Here is a 23,517-nt window from a genome sequence, read left to right as displayed (position 1 = left end):
GATGTCTGTACATTGGACGTAGTGAGAGGCAGTTTACAGGAGTTCTGCATCCTGAGTGTAGGAAACACTTTATGGCAGTTCTGTCGCATGGGCGTAGTGTTACGGATTATGCGGGTTTTCTGTAGTCTGAGTAAAAGAGAAGCAGCTTACAGGATTTCTATACATTGAAGTAGTGAGAGGCAGTTTACAGGAGTTCTGCATCCTGAGTGTAGGAAACACTTTACCGCAGTTCTGTAGCATGGGAGTAGTCTTACGCATCATGCGGGTTTTCAGTAGTCTGAGTAAAAGAGAAGCAGCTTACAGGATTTCTGTACATTGGAAGTAGTGAGAGGCAGTTTACAGGAGTTCTGCATCCTGAGTGTAGGAAACACTTTACGGGAGTTCTGTAGCATGGGAGTAGTCTTACGCACTATGCGGGTTTTCAGTAGTCTGCGTCAAAGAGAAGCAGCTTCCAGGATTTCTGTACATTGGAAGTAGTGAGAGGCAGTTTACAGGAGTTCTGCATCCTGAGTGTAGGAAACACTTTATGGGAGTTCTGTAGCTTGGGAGTAGTCTTACGCACTATGCGGGTTTTCAGTAGTCTGAGTAAAACAGAAACAGCTTACAGGATTTCTGTACATTGGAAGTAGTGAGAGGCAGTTTACAGGAGTTCTGCATCCTGAGTGTAGAAAACACTACCCGGGAGTACTGTAGCATGGGAGATGTCTTAACTACTCTGCGTGTTTTCAGTAGTCTGAGTAAAAGAGAAGCAGCTACAGGATATCGGTACACTGGAAGTAGAGCGGGACAGTTTACAGGAGTTCTGCATCCTGAGTGTAGGAAACATTTTGCGGGAGTTCTGTAGCATGTGAGTAGTCTTACGCACTATGCGGGTTTTCAGTAGTCTGAGTAAAAGAGAAGCAGCTTACAGGATTTCTGTACATTGAAGTAGTGAGAGGCAGTTTACAGGAGTTCTGCATCCTGAGTGTAGGAAACACTACACGGGAGTTCTGTAGCATCGAGATGTCTTAACTACTCTGCGTGTTTTCAGTAGTCTGAGTAAAAGAGAAGCAGCTTACAGGATTTCTGTACATTGGCAGTAGAGAGGGACAGTTTACAGGAGTTCTGCATCCTGAGTGTAGGAAACACTTTACCACAGTTCTGTAGCATGGGAGTAGTCTTACGCACTATGCAGGTTTTCAGTAGTCTGAGTAAAAGAGAAGCAGCTTACAGGATTTCTGTACATTGGAAGTAGTGAGAGGCAGTTTACAGGAGTTCTGCATCCTGAGTGTAGGAAACACTACACGGGAGTTCTGTAGCTTGGGAGTTGTCTTTCGCACTATGCGGGTTTTCAGTAGTCTGAGTAAAAGAGAAGCAGCTACAGGATTTCTGTACATTGCAAGTAGAGAGGGACAGTTTACAGGAGTTCTGCATCCTGAGTGTAGGAATTACTTTACGGGGGTTCTGTAGCATGCGAGTAGTCTTACGCACTATGCGGGTTTTCAGTAGTCTGCGTCAAAGAGTAGCAGCTTACAGGATTTCTGTACATTGGAAGTAGTGAGAGGCAGTTTACAGGAGTTCTGCATCCTGAGTGTAGGAAACATTTTACAGGAGTTCTGTAGCATGGGAGTAGTCTTACGCACTTTGCGGGTTTTCAGTAGTCTGAGTAAAAGAGAAGCAGCTTACAGGATTTGTGTACATTGGAAGTAGTGAGAAGTAGTATACAGGAGTTCTGCATCCTGAGTGTAGGAGACAGTGTATGGGAGTACTGGAACATGGCTCTAGCCATACACAGTATGCAGTATTTCTTTAGCCTTTATGTAGGAGATGCAGCTTACAGGATTTCTGTAAGCTGGATGTTATTCGAAGCAGTTTACTGGAGTTCTGCAGCCTGAGTGTAGGAAACACTTTACCGCAGTTCTGTAGCATGGGAGTAGTCTTACGCACTATGCGGGTTTTCAGTATTCTGAGTAAAAGAGAAGCAGCTTACAGGATTTCAGTACATTGGAAGTAGTGAGAGGCAGTTTACAGGAGTTCTGCATCCTGAGTGTAGGAAACAGTTTATGGGAGTTTTGTAGCTTGGGAGTAGTCTTTCGCACTATGTGGGTTTTCAGTAGTCTGAGTAAAAGAGAAGCAGCTTACAGGATTTCTGTACATCGGAAGTAGTGAGAGGCAGTTTACAGGAGTTCTGCATCCTGAGTGTAGTAAACACTACACGGGAGTTCTGTAGCAAGGAAGTAGTCTTACGCACTATGCGGGTTTTCAGTAGTCTGAGTAAAAGAGAAACAGCTACAGGATTTCTGTACATTGGAAGTAGATATGGACAGTTTACAGGAGTTCTGCATCCTGAGTGTAGGAAACAATTTACGGGAGTTCTGTAGCTTGGGAGTAGTCTTACGCACTATGCGGGTTTTCAGTAGTCCTAGTAAAAGAGAAGCAGCTTACAGGATTTGTGTACATTGGAAGCAGTGAGAGGCAGTTTACAGGATTTCTGCATCCTGAGTTTAGAAAACACTTCACGGGAGTTCTGTAGCTTGGGAGTTGTCTTTCGCACTATGCGGGTTTTCAGAATTCTGAGTAAAAGAGAAGCAGCTTACAGGATTTCTGTACATTGGAAGTAGTGAGAGGCAGATTACAGGACTTCTGCATCCTGAGTTTAGGAAACACTTTATGGGAGTTCTGTAGCATGGGAGTAGACTTACGCACTATGCGGGTTTTCAGTAGTCTGAGTAAAAGAGAAGCAGCTTACAGGATTTCTGTACATTGGAAGTAGTGAGAGGCAGTTTACAGGAGTTCTGCATCCTGAGTGTAGGAAACATTTTGCGGGAGTTCTGTAGCATGGGAGTAGTCTTACGCACTATGCGGGTTTCCAGTTGTCTGAGTAAAAGAGAAGCAGCTTACAGGATTTCTGTACATTGGAAGTAGTGAGAGGCAGTTTACAGGAGTTCTGCATCCTGAGTGTAGGAAACACTACACAGGAGTTCTGCAGCATGGGAGATGTCTTAACTACTCTGCGTGTTTTCAGTAGTCTGAGTAAAAGAGAAGCAGCTTACAGGATTTCTGTACATTGGAAGTAGTGAGAGGCAGTTTACAGGAGTTCTGCATCCTGAGTGTAGGAAACACTTTACCGCAGTTCTGTAGCATGGGAGTAGTCTTACGCAGTATGCGGGTTTTCAGTAGTCTGAGTAAAAGAGAAGCAGCTTACAGGATTTCTGTACATTGAAGTAGTGAGAGGCAGTTTACAGGAGTTCTGCATCCTGAGTGTAGGAAACACTTTACCGCAGTTCTGTAGCATGGGAGTAGTCTTACGCACTATGCGGGTTTTCAGTAGTCTGCGTAAAAGAGAAGCAGCTTACAGGATTTCTGTACATTGGAAGTAGTGAGAGGAAGTTTACAGGAGTTCTGCATCCTGAGTGTAGGAAACACTTTACCGCAGTTCGGAAGCATGGGAGTAGTCTTACACACTATGCAGCTTTTCTGTATTCTGAATAAAAGAGAAGCAGCTTCCAGGATTTCTGTACATTGGAAGTAGTGAGAGGCAGTTTACAGGAGTTCTGCATCCAGAGTGTAGGAAACACTACACGGGAGTTCTGTAGCATGGAAGTAGTCTTACGCACTATGCGGGTTTTCAGTATTCTGAGTAAAAGAGAAGCAGCTACAGGATTTCTGTACATTGGAAGTAGATAGGGAAAGTTTACAGGAGTTCTGCATCCTGAGTGTAGGAAACACTACACGGGAGTTCTGTAGCTTGGGAGTTGTCTTTCGCACTATGCAGGTTTTCAGTAGTCTGAGTAAAAGAGAAGCAGCTACAGGATTTCTGTACATTGGAAGTAGTGAGAGGCAGTTTACAGGAGTTCTGCATCCTGAGTGTAGGAAACACTACACGGGAGTTCTGTAGCATGGGAGTAGTCTTACGCACTATGCGGGTTTTCAGTAGTCTGAGTAAAAGAGAAGCAGCTTCCAGGATTTGTGTACATTGGAAGTAGTGAGAGGCAGTTTACAGGAGTTCTGCATCCTGAGTGTAGGAAACACTTTATGGGAGTTCTGTAGCTTGGGAGTAGTCTTACGCACTATGTTGGTTTTCAGTAGTCTGAGTAAAAGAGAAGCAGCTTACAGGATTTCTGTACATTGGAAGTAGTGAGAGGCAGTTTACAGGAGTTCTGCATCCTGAGTGTAGAAAACACTTTACGGGAGTTCTGTAGCTTGGGAGTTGTCTTTCGCACTATGCGGGTTTTCAGTATTCTGAGTAAAAGAGAAGCAGCTTACTGGATTTCTGTACATTGGAAGTAGTGAGAGGCAGATTACAGGACTTCTGCATCCTGAGTTTAGGAAAAACTTTATGGGTGTTCTGTAGCATGTAGTAGTATTACGCACTATGCGGGTTTTCAGTAGTCTGAGTAAAAGAGAAGCAGCTTACAGGATTTGTGTACATTGGAAGTAGTGAGAGGCAGTTTACAGGAGTTCTGCATCCTGAGTGTAGGAAACACTACACCGGAGTTCTGCAGCATGGGAGATGTCTTAACTACTCTGCCTGTTTTCAGTAGTCTGAGTAAAGGGAAGCAGCTTACAGGATGTCTGTACATTGGACGTAGTGAGAGGCAGTTTACAGGAGTTCTGCATCCTGAGTGTAGGAAACACTTTACCGCAGTTCTGTAGCATTGGCGTAATCTCACGCATTATGCGGGTTTTCTGTAGTCTGAGTAAAAGAGAAGCAGCTTACAGGATTTCTGTACATTGAAGTAGTGAGAGGCAGTTTACAGGAGTTCTGCATCCTGAGTGTAGGAAACACTTTACCGCAGTTCTGTAGCATGGGAGTAGTCTTACGCATCATGCGGGTTTTCAGTAGTCTGAGTGAAAGAGAAGCAGCTTACAGGATTTCTGTACATTGGAAGTAGTGAGAGGCAGTTTACAGGAGTTCTGCATCCTGAGTGTAGGAAACCCTTTACCGCAGTTCTGTAGCATGGGAGTAGTCTTACGCACTATGCAGGTTTTCAGTAGTCTGAATAATAGAGAAGCAGCTTACAGGATTTCTGTACATTGGAAGTAGTGAGAGGCAGTTTACAGGAGTTCTGCATCTTGAGTGTAGGAAAAACTACACGGGAGTTCTGTAGCATGGAAGTAGTCTTACGCACTATGCGGGTTTTCAGTAGTCTGAGTAAAAGAGAAGCAGCTTCCAGGATTTCTGTACATTGGAAGTAGAGAGGGAAAGTTTACAGGAGTTCTGCATCCTGAGTGTAGGAAACACTTTACGGGAGTTCTGTAGCATGGGAGTAGTCTTACGCACTATGCGGGTTTTCAGTAGTCTGCGTCAAAGAGAAGCAGCTTACAGGATTTCTGTACATTGGAAGTAGTGAGAGGCAGTTTACAGGAGTTCTGCATCCTGAGTGTAGGAAACACTTTACGGGAGTTCTGTAGCATGGGAGTAGTCTTACGCACTGTGCGGGTTTTCAGTAGTCTGAGTCAAAGAGAAGCAGCTTACAGGATTTCTGTACATTGGAAGTAGTGAGAGGCAGTTTACAGGAGTTCTGCATCCTGAGTGTAGGAAACATTTTACGGGAGTTCTGTAGCATGGAAGTAGTCTTATGCACTATGCGGGTTTTCAGTAGTCAGTAAAAGAGAAGCAGCTTCCAGGATTTCTGTACATTGGAAGTAGTGAGAGGCAGTTTACAGGAGTTCTGCATCCTGAGTGTAGGAAACACTTTATGGGAGTTCTGTAGCTTGGGAGTAGTCTTACGCACTATGCGGGTTTTCAGTAGTCTGAGTAAAACAGAAGCAGCTTACAGGATTTCTGTACATTGGAAGTAGTGAGAGGCAGTTTACAGGAGTTCTGCATCCTGAGTGTAGAAAACACTACCCGGGAGTACTGTAGCATGGGAGATGTCTTAAATACTCTGCGTGTTTTCAGTAGTCTGAGTAAAAGAGAAGCAGCTACAGGATATCGGTACATTGGAAGTAGAGCGGGACAGTTTACAGGAGTTCTGCATCCTGAGTGTAGGAAACATTTTGCGGGAGTTCTGTAGCATGCGAGTAGTCTTACGCACTATGCGGGTTTTCAGTAGTCTGAGTAAAACAGAAGCAGCTTACAGGATTTCTGTACATTGGAAGTAGTGAGAGGCAGTTTACAGGAGTTCTGCATCCTGAGTGTAGGAAACACTACACGGGAGTTCTGTAGCATGGGAGATGTCTTAACTACTCTGCGTGTTTTCAGTAGTCTGAGTAAAAGAGAAGCAGCTTACAGGATTTCTGTACATTGGCAGTAGAGAGGGACAGTTTACAGGAGTTCTGCATCCTGAGTGTAGGAAACACTTTACCGCAGTTCTGTAGCATGGGAGTAGTCTTACGCACTATGCAGGTTTTCAGTAGTCTGAGTAAAAGAGAAGCAGCTTACAGGATTTCTGTACATTGGAAGTAGTGAGAGGCAGTTTACAGGAGTTCTGCATCCTGAGTGTAGGAAACACTACACGGGAGTTCTTTAGCTTGGGAGTTGTCTTTCGCACAATGCGGGTTTTCAGTATTCTGAGTAAAAGAGAAGCAGCTTACAGGATTTCTGTACATTGGAAGTAGTGAGAGGCAGTTTACAGCAGTTCTGCATCCTGAGTTTAGGAAACACTTTACGGGAGTTCTGTAGCTTGGGAGTAGTCTTACGCACTATGCGGGTTTTCAGTAGTCTGAGTAAAAGAGAAGCAGCTTACAGGATTTCTGTACATTGGAAGTAGTGAGAGGCAGTTTACAGGAGTTCTGCATCCTGAGTGTAGGAAACACTTTACGGGAGTTCTGTAGCTTGGGAGTAGTCTTACGCACTATGCGGGTTTTCAGTAGTCTGAGTCAAAGAGAAGCAGCTTCCAGGATTTCTGTACATTGGAAGTAGTGAGAGGCAGTTTACAGGAGTTCTGCATCCTCAGTGTAGGAAACACTTTACGGGAGTTCTGTAGCATGGGAGTAGTCTTACGCACTATGCGGGTTTTCAGTAGTCTGAGTAAAAGAGAAGCAGCTACAGGATTTCTGTACATTGGAAGTAGATAGGGACAGTTTACAGGAGTTCTGCATCCTGAGTGTAGGAATCACTTTACCCCAGTTCTGTAGCTTGGGAGTTGTCGTTCGCACTATGCGGGTTTTCAGTAGTCTGAGTAAAAGAGAAGCAGCTACAGGATTTCTGTACATTGGAAGTAGTGAGAGGCAGTTTACAGGAGTTCTGCATCCTGAGTGTAGGAAACACTACACGGGAGTTCTGTAGCATGGGAGATGTCTTAACTACTCTGCGTGTTTTCAGTAGTCTGAGTAAAAGAGAAGCAGCTACAGGATTTCTGTACATTGGAAGTAGATAGGGACAGTTTACAGGAGTTCTGCATCCTGAGTGTAGGAAACACTTTACGGGAGTTCTGTAGCTTGGGAGTAGTCTTACGCACTATGCAGGTTTTCAGTAGTCTGAGTAAAAGAGAAGAAGCTTACAGGATTTATGTACATTGGAAGTAGTGAGAGGCAGTTTACAGGAGTTCTGCATCCTGAGTGTAGGAAACACTACACGGGAGTTCTGTATCTTGGGAGTTGTCTTTCGCACTATGCGGGTTTTCAGTAGTCTGAGTAAAAGAGAAGCACCTACAGGATTTCTGTACATTGGAAGTAGAGAGGGACAGTTTACAGGAGTTCTGCATCCTGAGTGTAGGAACTACTTTACGGGAGTTCTGTAGAATGCGAGTAGTCTTACGCACTATGCGGGTTTTCAGTAGTCTGCGTCAAAGAGTAGCAGCTTACAGGATTTCTGTACATTGGAAGTAGTGAGAGGCAGTTTACAGGCGTTCTGCATCCTGAGTGTAGGAAACACTTTACGGGAGTTCTGTAGCTTGGGAGTAGTCTTACGCACTATGCGGGTTTTCAGTAGTCTGAGTAAAAGAGAAGCAGCTTACAGGATTTCTGTACATTGGAAGTAGTGAGAGGCAGTTTACAGGAGTTCTGCATCCTGAGTGTAGAAAACACTACCCGGGAGTACTGTAGCATGGGAGATGTCTTAACTACTCTGCGTGTTTTCAGTAGTCTGAGTAAAAGAGAAGCAGCTTACAGGATTTCTGTACATTGGAAGTAGTGAGAGGCAGTTTACTGGAATTCTGCATCCTTAGTGTAGGAGACAGTGTATGGGAGTTCTGGAACATGGCTCTAGCCATACACAGTATGCAGTCATTCTTTAGCCTGTGTGTAGGAGATGCAGCTTACTTGATTTCTGTAAGCTGGAAGTAGAGCGAAGCAGTTTACTGGAGTTCTGCAGCCTGAGTGTAGGAAACACTTTACGGGAGTTCTGTAGCTTGAGAGTAGTCTTACGCACTATGCGGGTTTTCAGTAGTCTGAGTAAAAGAGAACCAGCTACAGGATTTCTGTACATTGGAAGTAGAGAGGGACAGTTTACAGGAGTTCTGCATCCTGAGTGTAGGAAACACTTTACGGGAGTTCTGTAGCATGGGAGTAGTCTTACGCACTATGCGGGTTTTCATTAGTCTGAGTAAAAGAGAAGCAGCTTACAGGATTTCTGTACATTGGAAGTAGTGAGAGGCAGTTTACAGGAGTTCTGCATCCTGAGTGTAGGAAACACTTTATGGGAGTTCTGTAGCATGGGAGTAGTCTTACGCACTATGCGGGTTTTCATTAGTCTGAGTAAAAGAGAAGCAGCTTACAGGATTTCTGTACATTGGAAGTAGTGAGAGGCAGTTTACAGGAGTTCTGCATCCTGAGTGTAGGAAACATTTTGCGGGAGTTCTGTAGCATGGGAGTAGTCTTACGCACTATGCGGGTTTTCAGTAGTCTGAGTAAAAGAGAAGCAGCTTTCAGGATTACTGTACATTGGACGTAGTGAGAGGCAGTTTACAGGAGTTCTGCATCCTGAGTGTAGGAAACACTTTACGGGAGTTCTGTAGCATGGGAGTAGTGTTACGCACTATGCGGGTTTTCAGTAGTCTGAGTAAAAGAGAAGCAGCTTACATGATTTCTGTACATTGGAAGTAGTGAGAGGCAGTTTACAGGAGTTCTGCATCCTGAGTGTAGGAAACACTTTACAGCAGTTCTGTGACATGGGAGTAGTCTTACGCACTATGCGGGTTTTCAGTAGTCTGAGTAAAAGAGAAGCAGCTTACAGGATTTCTGTACATTGGAAGTAGTGAGAGGCAGTTTACAGGAGTTCTGCATCCTGAGTGTAGGAAACCTTTTACGGGAGTTCTGTAGCATGGGAGTAGTCTTACGCACTATGCGGGTTTTCAGTAGTCTGAGTAAAAGAGAAGCACCTACAGGATTTCTGTACATTGGAAGTAGATAGGGACAGTTTACAGGAGTTCTGAATCCTGAGTGTAGGAAACACTTTAAGGGAGTTCTGTAGCATGGGAGTAGTCTTATGCACTATGCGGGTTTTCAGTATTCTGAGTAAAAGAGAAGCAGCTTACAGGATTTCTGTACATTGGAAGTAGTCAGAGGCAGTTTACAGGAGTTCTGCATCCGGAGTATAGGAAACACGTTACGGGAGTTCGGTAGCTTCAGAGTAGTCTTTCGCACTATGCGGGTTTTCAGTAGTCTGAGTAAAAGAGAAGCAGCTTACAGGATTTCTGTACATTGGAAGTATTGAGAGGCAGTTTACTGGAATTCTGCATCCTGAGTGTAAGAGACAGTGTATGGGAGTTCTGGAACATGGCTCTAGGCATACACAGTATGCAGTATTTCTTTTGCCTTTGTGTAGGAGATGCAGCTTACAGGATTTCTGTAAGCTGGATGTTTAGCAAAGCAGTTTACTGGAGTTCTGCAGCCTGAGTGTAGGAAACACTTTACTGGAGTTCTGTAGCTTCAGAGTAGTCTTTCGCACTATGCGGGTTTTCAGTAGTCTGAGTAAAAGAGAAGCAGCTTACAGGATTTCTGTACATTGGCAGTAGAGAGGGACAGTTTACAGGAGTTCTGCATCCTGAGTGTAGGAAACACTTTACCGCAGTTCTGTAGCATGGGAGTAGTCTTACGCACTATGCAGGTTTTCAGTAGTCTGAGTAAAAGAGAAGCAGCTTACAGGATTTCTGTACATTGGAAGTAGTGAGAGGCAGTTTACAGGAGTTCTGCATCCTGAGTGTAGGAAACACTACACGGGAGTTCTGTAGCTTCGGAGTAGTCTTTCGCACGATGCGGGTTTTCAGTAGTCTGAGTAAAAGGGAACCAGCTACAGGATTTCTGTACATTGGAAGTAGAGAGGGACAGTTTACAGGAGTTCTGCATCCTTAGTGTAGGAAATACTTTACGGGAGTTCTGTAGCATGGGAGTAGTCTTACGCACTTTGCGGGTTTTCATTAGTCTGAGTAAAAGAGAAGCAGCTTACAGGATTTCTGTACACTGGAAGTAGTGAGAGGCAGTTTACAGGAGTTCTGCATCCTGAGTGTAGGAAACACTTTACGGGAGCTCTGTAGCATGGGAGAAGTCTTACGCACTATGCGGGTTTTCAGTAGTCTGAGTAAAAGAGAAGCACCTACAGCATTTCTGTACATTGGAAGTAGTGAGCGGCAGTTTACAGGAGTTCTGCATCCTGAGTGTAGGAAACACTTTACCGCAGTTCTGTAGCATGGGAGTAGTCTTACGCACTAGCGGGTTTTCAGTAGTCTGAGTAAAAGAGAAGCAGCTTACAGGATTTCTGTACATTGGAAGTAGTGAGAGGCAGTTTACAGGAGTTCTGCATCCTGAGTGTAGGAAAGACTTTACGGGAGTTCTGTAGCATGGGAGTAGTCTTACGCACTATGCGGGTTTTCAGTAGTCTGAGTAAAAGAGAAGCAGCTTACAGGATTTCTGTACATTGGAAATAGTGAGAGGTAGTTTACAGGAGTTCTGCATCCTGAGTGTAGGAAACACTTTACTGGAGTTCTGTAGCTTCAGAGTAGTCTTTCGCACTATGTGGGTTTTCAGTAGTCTGAGTAAAAGAGAAGGCAGCTTACAGGATTTCTGTACATTGGAAGTAGTGAGAGGCAGTTTACAGGAGTTCTCCATCCTGAGTGTAGGAAATACATTACAGGAGTTCTGTAGCATGGGAGTAGTCTTACGCACTATGCGGGTTTTCAGTAGTCTGAGCAAAAAAGAAGCACCTACAGGATTTCTGTACATTGGAAGTAGTGAGAGGCAGTTTACAGGAGTTCTGCATCCTGAGTGTAGGAAACACTTTACTGGAGTTCTGTAGCTTCGGAGTAGTCTTTCGCACTATGCGGGTTTTCAGTAGTCTGAGTAAAAGGGAACCAGCTACAGGATTTCTGTACATTGGAAGTAGAGAGGGACAGTTTACAGGAGTTCTGCATCCTTTGTGTAGGAAATACTTTACGGGAGTTCTGTAGCATGGGAGTAGTCTTACGCACTTTGCGGGTTTTCATTAGTCTGAGTAAAAGAGAAGCAGCTTACAGGATTTCTGTACATTGGAAGTAGTGAGAGGTAGCTTACAGGAGTCCTGCATCCTGAGTGTAGGAAACACTTTACGGGAGTTCTGTAGCATGGGAATAGTCTTACGCACTATGCGGGTTTTCAGTAGTCTGAGTAAAAGAGAAGAATCTTACAGGATTTCTGTACACTGGAAGTAGTGAGAGGCAGTTTACAGGAGTTCTGCATCCTGAGTGTAGGAAACACTTTGCGGGAGCTCTGTAGCATGGGAGAAGTCTTACGCACCATGCGGGTTTTCAGTAGTCTGAGTAAAAGAGAAGCACCTACAGGATTTCTGTACATTGGAAGTAGTGAGAGGCAGTTTACAGTTCTGCATCCTGAGTGTAGGAAACACTTTACCGCAGTTCTGTAGCATGGGAGTAGTCTTACGCACTAGCGAGTTTTCAGTAGTTGAGTAAAAGAGAAGCAGCTTACAGGATTTCTGTACATTGGAAGTAGTGAGAGGCAGTTTACAGGAGTTCTGCATCCTGAGTGTAGGAAACACTTTACCGCAGTTCGGTAGCATGGGAGTAGTCTTACACACTATGCGCGTTTTCAGTAGTCTGTGTAAAAGAGAAGCAGCTTACAGGATTTGTGTACATTGGAAGTAGTGAGAGGCAGTTTACAGGAGTTCTGCATCCTGAGTGTAGGAAACACTTTACCGCAGTTCTTTAGCATGGGAGTAGTCTTAGGCACTATGCGTGTTTTCATTAGACTGAGTAAAAGAGAAGCAGCTTACAGGATTTCTGTACATTGGAAGTAGTGAGAGGCAGTTTACAGGAGTTCTGCATCCTGAGTGTAGGAAAGACTTTACAGGAGTTCTGTAGCATGGGAGTAGTCTTACGCACTATGCGGGTTTTCAGTAGTCTGCATAAAAGAGAAGCAGCTTACAGGATTTCTGTACATTGGAAATAGTGAGAGGTAGTTTACTTGAATTCTGCATCCTGAGTGTAGGAGACAGTGTATGGGAGTTCTGGAACATGGATCTAGGCATACACAGTATGCAGTATTTCTTTAGCCTTTGTGTAAGAGATGCAGCTTACAGGATTTCTGTAAGCTGGATGTTTAGCAAAGCAGTTTACTGGAGTTCTGCAGCCTGAGTGTAGGAAACACTTTACTGGAGTTCTGTAGCTTCAGAGTAGTCTTTCGCACTATGTGGGTTTTCAGTAGTCTGAGTAAAAGAGAAGCAGCTTACAGGATTTCTGTACATTGGAAGTAGTGAGAGGCAGTTTACAGGAGTTCTCCATCCTGAGTGTAGGAAATACATTACAGGAGTTCTGTAGCATGGGAGTAGTCTTACGCACTATGCGGGTTTTCAGTAGTCTGAGCAAAAAAGAAGCACCTACAGGATTTCTGTACATTGGAAGTAGTGAGAGGCAGTTTACAGGAGTTCTGCATCCTGAGTGTAGGAAACACTTTACGGGAGTTCTGTAGCTTCAGAGTAGTCTTACGCACTATGCGGGTTTTCAGTAGTCTGAGTAAAAGGGAACCAGCTACAGGATTTCTGTACATTGGAAGTAGAGAGGGACAGTTTACAGGAGTTCTGCATCCTTAGTGTAGGAAATACTTTACGGGACTTCTGTAGCATGGGAGTAGTCTTACGCACTTTGCGGGTTTTCATTAGTATGAGTAAAAGAGAAGCAGCTTACATGATTTCTGTACATTGGAAGTAGTGAGAGGTAGCTTACAGGAGTCCTGCATCCTGAGAGTAGGAAACACTTTACGGGAGTTCTGTAGCATGGGAGTAGTCTTACGCACTATGTGGGTTTTCAGTAGTCTGAGTAAAAGAGAAGCATCTTACAGGATTTCTGTACACTGGAAGTAGTGAGAGGCAGTTTACAGGAGTTCTGCATCCTGAGTGTAGGAAACACTTTACGGGAGCTCTGTAGCATGGGAGAAGTCTTACGCACTATGCGGGTTTTCATTAGTCTGAGTAAAAGAGAAGCACCTACAGGATTTCTGTACATTGGAAGTAGTGAGCGGCTGTTTACAGGAGTTCTGCATCCTGTGTGTAGGAAACACTTTACCGCAGTTCTGTAGCATGGGAGTAGTCTTACGCACTAGCGGGTTTTCAGTAGTCTGAGTAAAAGAGAAGCAGCTTACAGGATTTCTGTACATTGGAAGTAGTGAGAGGCAGTTTACAGGAGTTCTGCATCCTGAGTGTAGGAAACACTTTACGGGAGTTCTGTAGCATGGGAGTAGTCTTACGCACTATGCGGGTTTTCAGTAGCCTGCATAAAAGAGAAGCAGCTTACAGGATTTCTGTACATTGGAAGTAGTGAGAGGCAGTTTACAGGAGTTCTGCATCCTGAGTGTAGGAAACCTTTTACGGGAGTTCTGTAGCATGGGAGTAGTCTTACGCACTATGCGGGTTTTCAGTAGTCTGAGTAAAAGAGAAGCAGCTTACAGGATTTCTGTACATTGGAAGTAGTGAGAGGCAGTTTACAGGAGTTCTGCATCCTGAGTGTAGGAAACCTTTTATGGGAGTTCTTTAGCATGGGAGTAGTCTTACGCACTATGCGGGTTTTCAGTAGTCTGAGTAAAAGTGAAGCAGCTTACAGGATTTCTGTACATTGGAAGTAGTCAGAGGCAGTTTACAGGAGTTCTGCATCCTGAGTGTGGGAAACACTACACGGGAGTTCTGTGGCATGGGAGTAGTCTTACGCACTATGCGGGTTTTCAGTAGCCTGCATAAAAGAGAAGCAGCTTACAGGATTTCTGTACATTGGAAGTATTGAGAGGCAGTTTACTGGAATTCTGCATCCTGAGTGTAAGAGACAGTGTATGGGAGTTCTGGAACATGGCTCTAGGCATACACAGTATGCAGTATTTCTTTTGCCTTTGTGTAGGAGATGCAGCTTACAGGATTTCTGTAAGCTGGATGTTTAGCAAAGCAGTTTACTGGAGTTCTGCAGCCTGAGTGTAGGAAACACTTTACTGGAGTTCTGTAGCTTCAGAGTAGTCTTTCGCACTATGTGGGTTTTCAGTAGTCTGAGTAAAAGAGAAGCCAGCTTACAGGATTTCTGTACATTGGAAGTAGTGAGAGGCAGTTTACAGGAGTTCTCCATCCTGAGTGTAGGAAATACATTACAGGAGTTCTGTAGCATGGGAGTAGTCTTACGCACTATGCGGGTTTTCAGTAGTCTGAGCAAAAAAGAAGCACCTACAGGATTTCTGTACATTGGAAGTAGTGAGAGGCAGTTTACAGGAGTTCTGCATCCTGAGTGTAGGAAACACTTTACTGGAGTTCTGTAGCTTCGGAGTAGTCTTTCGCACTATGCGGGTTTTCAGTAGTCTGAGTAAAAGGGAACCAGCTACAGGATTTCTGTACATTGGAAGTAGAGAGGGACAGTTTACAGGAGTTCTGCATCCTTTGTGTAGGAAATACTTTACGGGAGTTCTGTAGCATGGGAGTAGTCTTACGCACTTTGCGGGTTTTCATTAGTCTGAGTAAAAGAGAAGCAGCTTACAGGATTTCTGTACATTGGAAGTAGTGAGAGGTAGCTTACAGGAGTCCTGCATCCTGAGTGTAGGAAACACTTTACGGGAGTTCTGTAGCATGGGAATAGTCTTACGCACTATGCGGGTTTTCAGTAGTCTGAGTAAAAGAGAAGAATCTTACAGGATTTCTGTACACTGGAAGTAGTGAGAGGCAGTTTACAGGAGTTCTGCATCCTGAGTGTAGGAAACACTTTGCGGGAGCTCTGTAGCATGGGAGAAGTCTTACGCACCATGCGGGTTTTCAGTAGTCTGAGTAAAAGAGAAGCACCTACAGGATTTCTGTACATTGGAAGTAGTGAGAGGCAGTTTACAGTTCTGCATCCTGAGTGTAGGAAACACTTTACCGCAGTTCTGTAGCATGGGAGTAGTCTTACGCACTAGCGAGTTTTCAGTAGTTGAGTAAAAGAGAAGCAGCTTACAGGATTTCTGTACATTGGAAGTAGTGAGAGGCAGTTTACAGGAGTTCTGCATCCTGAGTGTAGGAAACATTTTGCGGGAGTTCTGTAGCATGGGAGTAGTCTTACACACTATGCGCGTTTTCAGTAGTCTGTGTAAAAGAGAAGCAGCTTACAGGATTTGTGTACATTGGAAGTAGTGAGAGGCAGTTTACAGGAGTTCTGCATCCTGAGTGTAGGAAACACTTTACCGCAGTTCTTTAGCATGGGAGTAGTCTTAGGCACTATGCGTGTTTTCATTAGACTGAGTAAAAGAGAAGCAGCTTACAGGATTTCTGTACATTGGAAGTAGTGAGAGGCAGTTTACAGGAGTTCTGCATCCTGAGTGTAGGAAAGACTTTACAGGAGTTCTGTAGCATGGGAGTAGTCTTACGCACTATGCGGGTTTTCAGTAGTCTGCATAAAAGAGAAGCAGCTTACAGGATTTCTGTACATTGGAAATAGTGAGAGGTAGTTTACTTGAATTCTGCATCCTGAGTGTAGGAGACAGTGTATGGGAGTTCTGGAACATGGATCTAGGCATACACAGTATGCAGTATTTCTTTAGCCTTTGTGTAAGAGATGCAGCTTACAGGATTTCTGTAAGCTGGATGTTTAGCAAAGCAGTTTACTGGAGTTCTGCAGCCTGAGTGTAGGAAACACTTTACTGGAGTTCTGTAGCTTCAGAGTAGTCTTTCGCACTATGTGGGTTTTCAGTAGTCTGAGTAAAAGAGAAGCAGCTTACAGGATTTCTGTACATTGGAAGTAGTGAGAGGCAGTTTACAGGAGTTCTCCATCCTGAGTGTAGGAAATACATTACAGGAGTTCTGTAGCATGGGAGTAGTCTTACGCACTATGCGGGTTTTCAGTAGTCTGAGCAAAAAAGAAGCACCTACAGGATTTCTGTACATTGGAAGTAGTGAGAGGCAGTTTACAGGAGTTCTGCATCCTGAGTGTAGGAAACACTTTACGGGAGTTCTGTAGCTTCAGAGTAGTCTTACGCACTATGCGGGTTTTCAGTAGTCTGAGTAAAAGGGAACCAGCTACAGGATTTCTGTACATTGGAAGTAGAGAGGGACAGTTTACAGGAATTCTGCATCCTTAGTGTAGGAAATACTTTACGGGACTTCTGTAGCATGGGAGTAGTCTTACGCACTTTGCGGGTTTTCTTTAGTATGAGTAAAAGAGAAGCAGCTTACATGATTTCTGTACATTGGAAGTAGTGAGAGGTAGCTTACAGGAGTCCTGCATCCTGAGAGTAGGAAACACTTTACGGGAGTTCTGTAGCATGGGAGTAGTCTTACGCACTATGTGGGTTTTCAGTAGTCTGAGTAAAAGAGAAGCATCTTACAGGATTTCTGTACACTGGAAGTAGTGAGAGGCAGTTTACAGGAGTTCTGCATCCTGAGTGTAGGAAACACTTTACGGGAGCTCTGTAGCATGGGAGAAGTCTTACGCACTATGCGGGTTTTCATTAGTCTGAGTAAAAGAGAAGCACCTACAGGATTTCTGTACATTGGAAGTAGTGAGCGGCTGTTTACAGGAGTTCTGCATCCTGAGTGTAGGAAACACTTTACCGCAGTTCTGTAGCATGGGAGTAGTCTTACGCACTAGCGGGTTTTCAGTAGTCTGAGTAAAAGAGAAGCAGCTTACAGGATTTCTGTACATTGGAAGTAGTGAGAGGCAGTTTACAGGAGTTCTGCATCCTGAGTGTAGGAAACACTTTACGGGAGTTCTGTAGCATGGGAGTAGTCTTACGCACTATGCGGGTTTTCAGTAGCCTGCATAAAAGAGAAGCAGCTTACAGGATTTCTGTACATTGGAAGTAGTGAGAGGCAGTTTACAGGAGTTCTGCATCCTGAGTGTAGGAAACCTTTTACGGGAGTTCTGTAGCATGGGAGTAGTCTTACGCACTATGCGGGTTTTCAGTAGTCTGAGTAAAAGAGAAGCAGCTTACAGGATTTCTGTACATTGGAAGTAGTGAGAGGCAGTTTACAGGAGTTCTGCATCCTGAGTGTAGGAAACCTTTTATGGGAGTTCTTTAGCATGGGAGTAGTCTTACGCACTATGCGGGTTTTCAGTAGTCTGAGTAAAAGTGAAGCAGCTTACAGGATTTCTGTACATTGGAAGTAGTCAGAGGCAGTTTACAGGAGTTCTGCATCCTGAGTGTGGGAAACACTACACGGGAGTTCTGTGGCATGGGAGTAGTCTTACGCACTATGCGGGTTTTCAGTAGCCTGCATAAAAGAGAAGCAGCTTACAGGATTTCTGTACATTGGAAGTATTGAGAGGCAGTTTACTGGAATTCTGCATCCTGAGTGTAAGAGACAGTGTATGGGAGTTCTGGAACATGGCTCTAGGCATACACAGTATGCAGTATTTCTTTTGCCTTTATGTAGGAGATGCAGCTTACAGGATTTCTGTAAGCTGGATGTTTAGCAAAGCAGTTTACTGGAGTTCTGCAGCCTGAGTGTAGGAAACACTTTACTGGAGTTCTGTAGCTTCAGAGTAGTCTTTCGCACTATGTGGGTTTTCAGTAGTCTGAGTAAAAGAGAAGCCAGCTTACAGGATTTCTGTACATTGGAAGTAGTGAGAGGCAGTTTACAGGAGTTCTCCATCCTGAGTGTAGGAAATACATTACAGGAGTTCTGTAGCATGGGAGTAGTCTTACGCACTATGCGGGTTTTCAGTAGTCTGAGCAAAAAAGAAGCACCTACAGGATTTCTGTACATTGGAAGTAGTGAGAGGCAGTTTACAGGAGTTCTGCATCCTGAGTGTAGGAAACACTTTACTGGAGTTCTGTAGCTTCGGAGTAGTCTTTCGCACTATGCGGGTTTTCAGTAGTCTGAGTAAAAGGGAACCAGCTACAGGATTTCTGTACATTGGAAGTAGAGAGGGACAGTTTACAGGAGTTCTGCATCCTTTGTGTAGGAAATACTTTACGGGAGTTCTGTAGCATGGGAGTAGTCTTACGCACTTTGCGGGTTTTCATTAGTCTGAGTAAAAGAGAAGCAGCTTACAGGATTTCTGTACATTGGAAGTAGTGAGAGGTAGCTTACAGGAGTCCTGCATCCTGAGTGTAGGAAACACTTTACGGGAGTTCTGTAGCATGGGAATAGTCTTACGCACTATGCGGGTTTTCAGTAGTCTGAGTAAAAGAGAAGAATCTTACAGGATTTCTGTACACTGGAAGTAGTGAGAGGCAGTTTACAGGAGTTCTGCATCCTGAGTGTAGGAAACACTTTGCGGGAGCTCTGTAGCATGGGAGAAGTCTTACGCACCATGCGGGTTTTCAGTAGTCTGAGTAAAAGAGAAGCACCTACAGGATTTCTGTACATTGGAAGTAGTGAGAGGCAGTTTACAGTTCTGCATCCTGAGTGTAGGAAACACTTTACCGCAGTTCTGTAGCGTGGGAGTAGTCTTACGCACTAGCGAGTTTTCAGTAGTTGAGTAAAAGAGAAGCAGCTTACAGGATTTCTGTACATTGGAAGTAGTGAGAGGCAGTTTACAGGAGTTCTGCATCCTGAGTGTAGGAAACATTTTGCGGGAGTTCTGTAGCATGGGAGTAGTCTTACACACTATGCGCGTTTTCAGTAGTCTGTGTAAAAGAGAAGCAGCTTACAGGATTTGTGTACATTGGAAGTAGTGAGAGGCAGTTTACAGGAGTTCTGCATCCTGAGTGTAGGAAACACTTTACCGCAGTTCTGTAGCATGGGAGTAGTCTTAGGCACTATGCGTGTTTTCATTAGACTGAGTAAAAGAGAAGCAGCTTACAGGATTTCTGTACATTGGAAGTAGTGAGAGGCAGTTTACAGGAGTTCTGCATCCTGAGTGTAGGAAAGACTTTACAGGAGTTCTGTAGCATGGGAGTAGTCTTACGCACTATGCGGGTTTTCAGTAGTCTGCATAAAAGAGAAGCAGCTTACAGGATTTCTGTACATTGGAAATAGTGAGAGGTAGTTTACTTGAATTCTGCATCCTGAGTGTAGGAGACAGTGTATGGGAGTTCTGGAACATGGATCTAGGCATACACAGTATGCAGTATTTCTTTAGCCTTTGTGTAAGAGATGCAGCTTACAGGATTTCTGTAAGCTGGATGTTTAGCAAAGCAGTTTACTGGAGTTCTGCAGCCTGAGTGTAGGAAACACTTTACTGGAGTTCTGTAGCTTGGGAGTAGTCTTTCGCACTATGCGGGTTTTCAGTAGTCTGAGTAAAAGAGAAGCAGCTTACAGGATTTCTGTACATTGGAAGTAGTGAGAGGCAGTTTACAGGAGTTCTGCATCCTGAGTGTAGGAAATACTTTACAGGAGTTCAGTAGCATGGGAGTAGTCTTACGCACTATGCGGGTTTTCAGTAGTCTGAGCAAAAAAGAAGCACCTACAGGATTTCTGTACATTGGAAGTAGTGAGAGGCAGTTTACAGGAGTTCTGCATCCTGAGTGTAGAAAAAACTTTACGGGAGTTATTTAGCTTCGGAATAGTCTTTCGCACTATGCGGGTTTTCAGTAGTCTGAGTAAAAGAGAAACAGCTTACAGGATTTCTGTACATTGGAAGTAGTGAGAGGCAGTTTACAGGAGTTCTCCATCCTGAGTGTAGGAAACACTTTACTGCAGTTCTGTAGCATGGGAGTAGTCATAGGCACTATGCGGGTTTTCATTAGTCTGAGTAAAAGAGAAGCAGCTTACAGGATTTCTGTACATTGGAAGTAGTGAGAGGCAGTTTACAGGAGTTCTGCATCCTGAGCGTAGGAAACCTTTTACGGGAGTTCTGTAGCATGGGAGTAGTCTTACGCACTATGCGGGTTTTCAGTAGTCTGAGTAAAAGAGAAGCAGCTTACAGGATTTCTGTACATTGGAAGTAGTGAGAGGCAGTGTACAGGAGTTCTCCATCCTGAGTGTAGGAAACTCTTTACGGGAGTTCTGTATCATGGGAGTAGTCTTACGCACTATGTGGGTTTTCAGTAGCCTGCATAAAAGAGAAGCAGCTTACAGGATTTGTGTGCATTGGAAGTAGTGAGAGGCAGTTTACAGGAGTTCTGCATCCTGAATGTAGCAAACACTTTACCGCAGTTCTGTAGCATGGGATTAGTCTTACGCACTATGCGGGTTTTCAGTAGTCTGAGTAAAAAAGGAGCACCTACAGGATTTCTGTACATTGGAAGTAGTGAGAGGCAGTTTACAGGAGTTCTGTGTCCTGAGTGTAGAAAACACTTAACGGGAGTTCTGTAGCTTCGGAGCAGTCTTTCGCACTATGCGGGTTTTCAGTAGTCTGAGTAAAAGAGAACCAGCTACAGGATTTCTGTACATTGGAAATAGTGAGAGGTAGTTTACTTGAATTCTGCATCCTGAGTGTAGGAGACAGTGTACGGGAGTTCTGGAACATGGCTATAGGCATACACAGTATGCAGTATTTCTTTAGCCTTTGTGTAGGAGATGCAGCTTACAGGGTTTCTGTAAGCTGGATGTTTAGCAAAGCAGTTTACTGGAGTTCTGCAGCCTGAGTGTAGGAAACACTTTACTGGAGTTCTGTAGCTTCGGAGTAGTCTTTCGCACTATGCGGGTTTTCAGTAGTCTGAGTAAAAGAGAAGCAGCTTACAGGATTTCTGTACATTGGAAGTAGTGAGATGCAGTTTACAGGAGTTCTGCATCCTGAGTGTAGGAAACACTTTACAGGCGTTCTGTAGCATGGGAGTAGTCTTACGCATTATGCGGGTTTTCAGTACTCTGAGTAAAAAAGAAGCACCTACAGGATTTCTGTACATTGGAAGTAGTGAGAGGCAGTTTACAGGAGTTCTGCATCCTGAGTGTAGGAAACACTTTACGGGAGTTCTGTAGCATGGGAGTAGTCTTACGGACTATGAGGGTTTTCAGAAGTCTGAGTAAAAGAGAAGCAGCTTACAGGATTTCTGTACATTGGAAGTAGTGAGAGGCAGTTTACAGGAGTTCTGCATCCTGAGTGTAGGAAACACTTTACGGGAGTTCTGTAGCATGGGAGTAGTCTTACGAACTATGCGGGTTTTCAGTAGTCTGAGTAAAAGAGAAGCAGCTTACAGGATTTGTGTACATTGGAAGTAGTGAGAGGCAGTTTACAGGAGTTCTGCATCCTGAGTGTAGGAAACATTTTGCGGGAGTTCTGTAGCATGGGAGTATTATTACGCACTATGCGGGTTTTCAGTAGTCTGAGTAAAAGAGAAGCAGCTTACAGGATTTGTATACATTGGAAGTAGTGAGAGGCAGTTTACTGGAGTTCTGCATCCTGAGTGTAGGAAACACTACACGGGAGTACTGTAGCATGGGAGATGTCTTAACTATTCTGCGTGTTTTAAGTAGTCTGAGTAAAAGAGAAGCAGCTACAGGATTTCTGTACCTTGGAAGTAGAGCGGGACAGTTTACAGGAGTTCTGCATCCTGAGTGTAGGAAATACTTTACGGGAGTTCTGTAGCATGCAAGTAGTCTTACGCACTATGCGGGTTTTCAGTAGTCTGAGTAAAAGAGAAGCAGCTTACAGGATTTCTGTACATTGGAAGTAGTGAGAGGAAGTTTACAGGAGTTCTGCATCCTGAGTGTAGGAAACACTACACAGGAGTTCTGTAGCATGGGAGATGTCTTAACTACTCTGCCTGTTTTCAGTAGTCTGAGTAAAAGATAAGCAGCTTACAGGATTTCTGTACATTGGAAGTAGATAGGGACAGTTTACAGGAGTTCTGCATCCTGAGTGTAGGAAAGACTTTACCGCAGTTCTGTAGCATGGGAGAAGTCTTACGCACTATGCGGGTTTTCAGTAGTCTGAGTAAAAGGGAAGCAGCTTACAGGATTTCTGTACATTGAAGTAGTGAGAGGCAGTTTACAGGAGTTCTGCATCCTGAGTGTAGGAAACACTTAACCGCAGTTCTGTAGCATGGGAGTAGTCTTCCGCATTATGCGGGTTTTCAGTAGTCTGATTAAAAGAGAAGCATCTTACAGGATTTCTGTACATTGGAAGTAGTGAGAGGCAGTTTACAGGAGTTCTGCATCCTGAGTGTAGGAAACACTTTACGGGAGTTCTGTAGCATGGGAGTAGTCTTACGCACTATGCGGGTTTTCAGTAGTCTGAGTAAAAGAGAAGCAGCTTACAGGATTTCTGTACATTGGAAGTAGTGAGAGGCAATTTACAGGAGTTCTGCATCCTGAGTGTAGGAAACACTTTACGGGAGTTCTGTAGCTTGGGAGTAGTCTTTCGCACTATGCGGGTTTTCAGTAGTCTGAGTAAAAGAGAAGCAGCTTACAGGATTTCTGTACATTGGAAGTAGTGAGAGGCAGTTTACAGGAGTTCTGCATCCTGAGTGTAGGAAACACTACACGGGAGTTCTGTAGCATGGAAGTAGTCTTACGCACTATGCGGGTTTTCAGTAGTCTGAGTAAAAGAGAAGCAGCTACAGGATTTCTGTACATTGGAAGTAGATAGGGACAGTTTACAGGAGTTCTGCATCCTGAGTGTAGGATATACTTTACGGGAGTTCTGTAGCTTGGGAGTAGTCTTTCGCACTATGCGGGTTTTCAGTAGTCTGAGTAAAAGAGAAGCAGCTTACAGGATTTCTGTACATTGCAAGTAGTAAGAGGCAGTTTACAGGAGTTCTGCATCCTGAGTGTAGGAAACACTACATGGGAGTTCTGTAGCATGGAAGTAGTCTTACGCACTATGCGGGTTTTTCAGTAGTCTGAGTAAAAGAGAAGCAGCTTACAGGATTTCTGTACATTGGAAGTAGTGAGAGGCAGTTTACAGGAGTTCTGCATCCTGAGTGTAGGAAACACTTTACCGCAGTTCTGTACCATGGGAGATGTCTTAACTACTCTGCGTGTTTTCAGTAGTCTGAGTAAAAGAGAAGCAGCTTACAGGATTTCTGTACATTGGAAGTAGTGAGAGGCAGTTTACAGGAGTTCTGCATCCTGAGTGTAGGAAACCTTTCACGGGAGTTCTTTAGCATGGGAGTAGTCTTACGCACTATGCGGGTTTTCAGTTGTCTGAGTCAAAGCGAACCAGCTACATGATTTCTGTACATTGGAAGTAGAGAGAGGCAGTTTAAAGGAGTCCTGCATCCTGAGTGTAGGAAACACTTTACCGCAGTTCTGTAGCATGGGAGTAGTCTTAGGCACTATGCGGGTTTTCAGTAGTCTGGTAAAATAGAAGCAGCTTACAGGATTTCTGTACATTGGAA

Source organism: Oryctolagus cuniculus, chromosome 18 (assembly GCF_051225735.1).
Source record: "Oryctolagus cuniculus isolate XC-2025 breed Fujian yellow rabbit chromosome 18, ASM5122573v1, whole genome shotgun sequence".
Taxonomy (NCBI): domain Eukaryota; kingdom Metazoa; phylum Chordata; class Mammalia; order Lagomorpha; family Leporidae; genus Oryctolagus; species Oryctolagus cuniculus.
This window is presented reverse-complemented; position numbering follows the sequence as displayed.